The sequence below is a fragment of the Lathyrus oleraceus genome, chromosome 7, assembly GCF_024323335.1.
Source record: "Lathyrus oleraceus cultivar Zhongwan6 chromosome 7, CAAS_Psat_ZW6_1.0, whole genome shotgun sequence".
Classification (NCBI taxonomy): Eukaryota; Viridiplantae; Streptophyta; class Magnoliopsida; order Fabales; family Fabaceae; genus Lathyrus; species Lathyrus oleraceus.
This window is the reverse complement of record NC_066585.1, coordinates 514904589-514912799: the sequence shown is the minus strand read 5'-3', so window position 1 is coordinate 514912799 and position 8211 is coordinate 514904589.

Genomic DNA, 8211 nt, shown 5'->3' with positions numbered 1-8211 from the left:
ATCTTCAATCCTATAACCTAAAATCAGCAAAAGGAGATAGTGAAATTGAAGTCACCTGGAAATGGAGACCTCTGAAACCGCGATCTCACAAGCTCAGCTGCTCCAGATCAACTCCTATGGACTTCCTTTGAAACTTTATGCAAAAATAAATGGATGAAACCTCTGGAATGCGCCTCAATTTCCAAATCCGATCATCATGATAATGCACTTGAACTGCTCGATTTCTTGATGAATGGCACCAAACGATGGATGATTCTTGATCAGTGAAGCATGAGGATCAAGAATATGCAATAATCTTTGAGGTTTGTGTGAAGAAAATGCAAATTCGAAGAGAGAGATTTTGAGAGAGTTTCTTCAATTCTAGATCCGAAAATGGTAGTTATGGCAGTTATGATTAGGGTTTCTCTGTTTATACTCCTTGCTAATGACACTGATAATCATTTTAACCATTTTCTAATCATGATTAGTGAGTTATCATGCCAATTGCAAAAATGCAAATTAAGCTCTCATGGCCATAATGCACGTGTTCAGCCCCATGCTAAGGTTTTAATCCACTCAAGAGCAACCAATGGTCAAGATTTGAAGGTTATTTAGCTTGCATATTAAGCCAAGAATGAATGGTGAAGATTTGCTTCAAAATGCACATGTGTGAAACAAGGAAAATACACGCCTCTTTCATGCATGGAAAGGGCTCATTTTTACTCAAACATGGTCCATGAAGAAAGCTGAAGTGAAGCCTTGCCTTGGTTCTTTGTGAATTTTGATTTGTAGCATGATATCATCCTTAGAACAAATGTGAAATAATGTGACTTTTGACCATAATCCCTTGCACAATTGAGCCAAGTGATGTTATTTTGAGATGCCTTGAACATGAGAAGTACTTTGCAAAAAGGATGAACCAATTTGAAGCATTATATCAAAACTTAGGCCATTTTGAATTTCCATGAACTTTGTGATCAAATGACCATAACTTCTCAACCATTCATCATATGTACATGAATTAGGACTTTTTGGAAAGGGGAGACAAAGATCTACAACTTTCATGTTCACCAAAAATCCATTTGAAATCCCTTTGATATTGAAAAGTCAAGTTGAAAGTGGACCAAAAACTTGCCAAATTTGGAAACTTTGAATTATAGGTCATTTTCCATTTTTAGTAACTTTTGCCATGACCTTTGAATCTTCCAGATGGATGTTTAGAATGATGAATGGACCCCATTTGAACATGATTGAGATGTGTCAACTCATTTCCCCACCTCATAGCCCTCAGTTGACTGCACAGTTGACTTTTGGTCCTCAAGTGACCTTGAAATGTCTTGATCAACTTGAGCCCCTACCACTTGGTGAAATTGCTTCAAAATGAAACCCTAGCTCATAGAAGCTCCTTACAATAATCATGTGATCCTCATCCCAAGAAAATACCTCATCTCTTTGAGAAACCCTAGTTGGAAGAACTGCATTGGTTAGGGTTGACCAGAGGTCACAACCCTAATCCAGAGGAACTCGAGGATGAACTCTGAAACCCTTGATGATGATAGAACCATGATGATGGTAATATATCCTTGCAGATAAGATGATGCTCAAGACCTTTGAAGAATCAAGAAACCCTAATTGGAACCTCTACCCTCAGATGGTTGATGATCAATTCATAGAGACCCTCAGGCTTGAATCACCTAACTTCCCCATCTTTTGAAAAGACTTTAGAGGATGATCTTCTTATTTTCATATGAGATTCAAAATGCAATGCCTAATGCTCTAAAACATGAAATGCAATGCCCCAAACTAGTCTCAAGAAGAGGAGAGCAAATTTTGAGGTGTTACACCCACAGTATACAGTTTCAAGAAGAGACAAGGACTAATCAGAAAAACACCATAGCCTCCATCAAAAATCTCGAAGTTCAGATGGGACAGATAGCACAATGTTAGAACAGGGATAGAGTATCGGGATTTGTTATCGTATCCACAGGGATTATGTGATATTGCCGCCGTTCGACAGTTATTAAGTTCTTAACTTATAGTAACAAGGGGGTTTTAGTGTTCGATTACGGTAGCTTGCATAAAAAGTAAGAAATTGCGGTAAAAGTTTTGGTTTTATGATTTGAGAAAGATTGTCAAAGTTAGGGTTCGACGATCACTTTGCATGCATATGCTCGATCAAACAAAACTCATAAACTCCATTAGATGATAAACACATTCACAAAATCCTCCCAATGTGTTTATTTCTAACACACATCGTGGGTTTTTCCTATTTTGATCCATTGTTGATTTCTCACACAATCTATCAAAATGACAACTTTTAGGTTTAACTTTTTAGTGGACAAACTCATTCAAAACTATCTCTAGCTAAAGAACAAGGATGGATGAAAACCTAGGTCAAGAGTTGGAAAACACCTTTCAATAATAAACCAACACAAAGAGTTAACAATAAAACAAGGTTTTCACCATACATTCATCATCAAAGAGTTTACAAATGAAGATCAACCCATATACATACAAAGCTTATGATCATCTACATCTAACCTTGACAAAATGAAAGACTTAGCTACTCATTTTCATGGTAGCTTGAACAACAAGTTTCGGAAGAAGGTTGATCAACATCCGAGTCGAAGAATCGAGATTGGATGGGAATCCACCTTCTTTTTGTAAAATATTGTCAAGAGAAGAAGAAGAATGAGAAATGGGGTTTCTAGGGCACAAAAATCACCTCTCAGCAAAAAACAAGTAAAAAGATGATCCAAAAGATCTGTTCCAAAAAGTAGCCCATACTACTTATAGAAATGGTTGCTGAGCTGTCATGCTCGCTAGGCGAGCAGAATGGTTCGTCTAGCGAGCCCCAAAATAAGACACCAGAAGAGCCTGCATCCAGAGGAATCATCCCAGACAAGTTTGCATCTGTTCGCTAGGCGAACAATCCTTCGCTAGGCGAAGCCCTCGCTTCTCTCATTCGCTCCAGCGAGTCTTGATGTTTTTGCTACTGGAAGTGTTCGCTACTTGCTCGCTGGATGCTCGCCTAGCGAATACTTCGCTACTTCCCTCGCCATAGCAAGTTTTGATCTTTTTGGTTCTGTCCAAGTCTGGGAGTGTTCGTTGGCATCTCGCTGCGTGCTCGCCTAGTGAATACTTCGCTACCTCACTCGCCTAGCGAGCTTGCTTATGTTTGCTTTCTTTCTTGGTTCCTTTGCCATCTTTCTTGTGCCTTAGTTTTCTACTCTTTCATGCCTAATTCCTGCACAATAACCCACAAATTAAAGGTACCAAGATCATTTCACATAGTATTGCAAATCAACAAAAGCAAGGGCGGTTTCGAACACTTTTTCGACAAAAAGGAGTGAAAGATGCCCACATTTGATAGCTCAAATAAGCAAACTTGGGCATATAACAACTCTCCCCAACTAAATTCTTGCTTACCCTCAAGCAAAGTATGCCTATTGAAGGACAAGAGGATTTGCTTAAAGAAAAAGATTTCTCCGAAATCGGATAAAATGGCTCAAACACAAGAGAATCAACCAGACACAAGTTCCCAATGGTTAGAATAACACAATACACAAGAACTAAAGCCTTATAGCAATGCAAAACATGTATCAATCCACAATAATGTTATCCTGAATGAATCACCCTATCTCTCCTCTTCGAATAAGGGTTGAAGAAATTACGTGTTTGCAACCGCGGGGACAATTTCACTCTCCAACAAACAATGCAAAAGTCAATTCAATTCATACAATGTCTAACAATTATAAATGAAAATGCGGAAGCACGAAGATCACTAAGGTCTTTTCCGGTTGTAGCTTGGTCAGGTTTACAAACAAGGGTCATATCTAAGGCCATTGAAAACGAACTTGCCGACGCAAAAGAGACATTCACTGTACAAGCTATTCACACATCTCAACTTCGTTCCACTTGTTTCTCATTTGAAACCTTCACAACTCTTATTTCACAACTCAATTTAGTTTTTCACTATTTTTCTTCCAAGCAAGCATTCATTTTCATTTTTTTTCACATCGTATTCACAAAACAGATGTTTCTCTTTTCTAATTTTTTTCAATGCTTGCTCGGTTATTCAAGAGTTGTGGCACCTACCGATTCTCATTTTCGTTCTCCCCAACTTATCTTTTACTCACCCCAAGTGAATGCTCTTGACTTTTTACGGCAAAAGAACAATTATCAAAAATTTCAGGGTTTAAAGAAAAAAGATTTTGACGTCTCGCCTTATTTCAAGCTGAGATTCAACGGTTTAAGCTCAAAGGGGTTCACGAATACTCTCTGCTCACGGGTAAGTTGTATTTGGAACTGGTTGTGCTCGAAAGAAAACAAGCGCCTTGATCATTTCTAATTGCTTCCACAAATTCACAATAATAAAAGACAAAGCATGAATCAAATGAATCAACACAGTTTATTAGAATCCAGCATTTTAGTGTACAATGGAGGTTTCCTCACAATTTGTGGTTCTAAGCCCTAGGTGAATCATTCATTCAATTATGTTGCAAAAAGAACAATATTCAATTACGAAAAGAGTAAAGTTCTTAATGCATTCTAAAATTCTAACCGGAGGTAACCATGTACCTTAGCATTATTCGCTTGTTTATTTTTATCATCGCCATCCAAGCTCGGATGCACCTTCATTGGATACTTCTTTGAGGAGCAACCAATCTAGAAGGTTTGACCCTCAATAACCAAAAATTTATTAAACAAAAGAAATTCAAACCAAACACAATAATTTAAAACATAAACAACAACCATCACTTCAAAATGTTAAAATGTGCGTGGGGGACAAAACACCCCAAAAAGTACATAACCAAAATACCAAATATCTGAAAATACAAGAAAATAAAACATAACATAAAAAAAACTTAGTCCTCATAAGACTCAGAACCCTCTTCACTACCGGCCTCAGAATCGTAACCATCATCATCACCATCATCATCATCATCATCAGCAGCAGCATCATCAGCGTCACCAGAACCATCAGCACCAGAAGCACCAGCACCCGCCCCTCTCCGAAAACAGGTCTGTCCTCAGGCCAGCTAGCATGCTGCAGGAACTGCTCACGCATCATCATAGGATGCTCTCCAGAAGGGTCGCATACCTGTAACTGTAATACGTGCATAGAGTCATGTATATCAATCATGGCGCGCTGAGTCGTCATCATCCAATCCCAATTATAATTGCAAACAGCTTGCTGGAAAGGATCAAACCCCTGAGAAAAAGCACTAGGACCATCAGCAGCCCCAGTATCATCAGCAGTAATACTACCTTAGAAGTTCTTCGGCTTACAGTACTTATCCACATATCGATCGTCGATTGCAGACGGAATCCTTACCTGACTGCGGGAGGGTAGCTTCATCCTCGACTGTAGGCACAAAGCCATGATGAGACAAGGAAAAGCAAGGGGGCAGTTAACTTGTACCCCCGACTTCAGCCCGCTCTCAACCACGGACTTCATCTTAATCGCAATGATTCGCGCCACATCGATCTGTACATTAGTTAGAATACAGTGGACCAAGTGTGCCACTGGGATCGGCACGGTCGACGTGTGTGACTTGGGCTTAATGTTAGTCAGAACCAGCATCAAGATCAGCTAAGCCAAGGGAATCATATCCTCCCGATGGTACCTCACAAGAACCCCAGATGGGTTCACCTCAACAGACTTTCCCTCAAACAACAGGGCCGCAGAAATAGTGTCAGTGTTCCTGTGGAGCCTCAGATCTCTGTGGTATGCATCCCTCTCATTAACTCCCAGATGGAGCGGTTCACCAAGCACTCGGTTAATAGCATCCCTATCAAAAGCGACCTGACGTCCTGACACTCTTGTAGTCCGAGTGAAAGGCTCGTCGTCATTTGGCAACGCGTTCGCATAGAACTCGCGCACTATCTCAATATCATAGCTTTCGGGTGGAGAGATCAACTTGTCCCATTTCTTGCTATTTATCAACCCTGCAAATGTCTGATAATCGCCTTGTACGTTGATCAAAAACCTCTTCTCAGGTAAGATTTTCCTTTTCTCCAACGCCACATAACGTGCGGCTTGCTTCGCCCCAACGAATTTATCGGTGTCAAATTGAATTGGCACAGTGCGGGAAGTGCTCCCGACCTTTCTCTTTTTTGCAGCACTTGACCTGGATGCCATTTGATTGAAGAGGTTGATTGATTCTGAAATGCAACAGTTAGGGTTTGCACAAGGATGATTCTCAAAGTTTTTGTGTGAGATAGAAGTGAAAAGTGTGAAAGTGAGAGTGAGTTCGTGACCCTATGTTCAGACTAAAACAAAATAAATGGGTTTTGGGCCCAAATGAGTGACCCTCTGAAAAATAAAATAAAGTTCTGTCACGCAATGTTCGCCTAGCAAAGAGCTAGCGAACGGCTCGCTACTGTCTTCGCCTAGCGAGCAGCTAGCGAACATGACAGGATCTTGTTTTTTTTCAAAACAGCACTGCACAGCACAATTCAGCAAGGTTCCACCAATTTGAATACCAATACCACACAATACAAAGCTGTAAATACTTACAATGTTGGGGTGCCTCCCAACAAGCGCTTGTTTAACATCGGATAAGCTCGACGGTTCGAGATGCTCACAGAGGAGCATCCAAGCAGATTGCACAGCTCTCGCGATCCACAAGACCGCCAAGATAAATCTTCAAACGTTGGCCGTTAACCGTCCAACTATCTTTCTTCTCCAAGTCCTCAATGACAACAGCTCCATACTCTTTGACTTCTTTGACACGAAATGGCCCGGACCATTTAGATTTCAATTTTCCGGGGAATAGCCTCAACCTAGAATTGAACAAAAGGACCAACTGTCCGGGCACAAATTCCTTCTTCCTAAGCTTTTTGTCATGATACTCTTTCACCTTTTCTTTGTACAACCAACTCGAGTGATATGCGGCATTGCGCATTTCTTCCAACTCAAGCAATTGCACTTTTCTTTTTTCACCGGCCAAATCCTTATCAAAGTTCAATAATTTCAGAGCCCACAAAGCTTTGTGCTCCAATTCGACCGGAAAATGGCAAGTCTTACCAAATACCAATTGAAAAGGAGTTAGCCCAATTGGAGCTTTAAAAGCGGTACGGTATGCCCATAAAGCTTCATCCAACTTTTGCGACCACTCTTTTTTAGAATTCGACACGGTTTTTTCAAGAACTCTCTTAATCTCACGATTAGAGACTAGGGCTTGACCGTTTGCTTGTGGGTGATACGGAGTCACCATTCTATGTGATACACCGTAATGTTTCAAAACGCTTTCTAACGGTGCATTACAAAAGTGCGACCCTCCGTCACTAATCAACACACGGGGGGTTCCAAAACGGGAAAAGATGTTTTTCTTCAAAAAAATTATTACTGTTTTAGCATCCGCCCGAGGTGAGGCAATCGCCTCAACCCACTTAGAAACATAGTCAACCGCCACAAGCATATATTCATTACCATATGAGGGTGGGAATGGTCCAACAAAGTCGATACCCCAACAATCGAATACTTCAACCTCTTGGATGTTTTGGAGAGGTGTCTCGTCTCTCTTACCAATCCCACCACTTCTTTGGCAACTATCACAACTTTGCGCATGGGCATTTGCGTCTTTGAAAATAGTAGGCCAATAAAATCCTGACTGAAGGACTTTAGTGGCCATTCTTGCCCCATTGTAGTGTCTGCCGTAAGGCGAGTTGTGACAAAGCCAAAGAATGCTTTGCGCTTCATCGCCAGTAACACACCTCCTCAAAAGGTTATCACCACCCAATTTAAACAAGTATGGGTCATCCCACACGTAGTACTTAGCATCCGAGAGAAATTTCCTTTTTTGGTTCGAAGTTAGGTCGGGAGGCACCAAACCACTAGCCTTATGGTTCGCAAAGTCCGCAAACCACGGCCTAACTTGAACTTTGAAAAGTTTTTCATCAGGAAACTCTTCCCGGATTTCCTTCTCGGAAGCGGTAACCTCCACATTAACTAAGCGAGATAAATGATCCGCCACCAAATTTTCCGATCCTTTCTTGTCTTTGATTTCAACATCAAATTCTTGCAACAAGAGGATCCAACGGATGAACCTTTGCTTCGAGTCCGGTTTGGTGAGCAAATATTTAATCGCCGAGTGGTCGGTATACACTATGACCTTGGAACCAATAAGATAGGACCTAAACTTTTCAAGCGCATACACTATCGCAAGTAATTCTTTTTTAGTGGTGGCATAGTTAACTTGAGCCTCGTTAAGAACTTTACTTGCG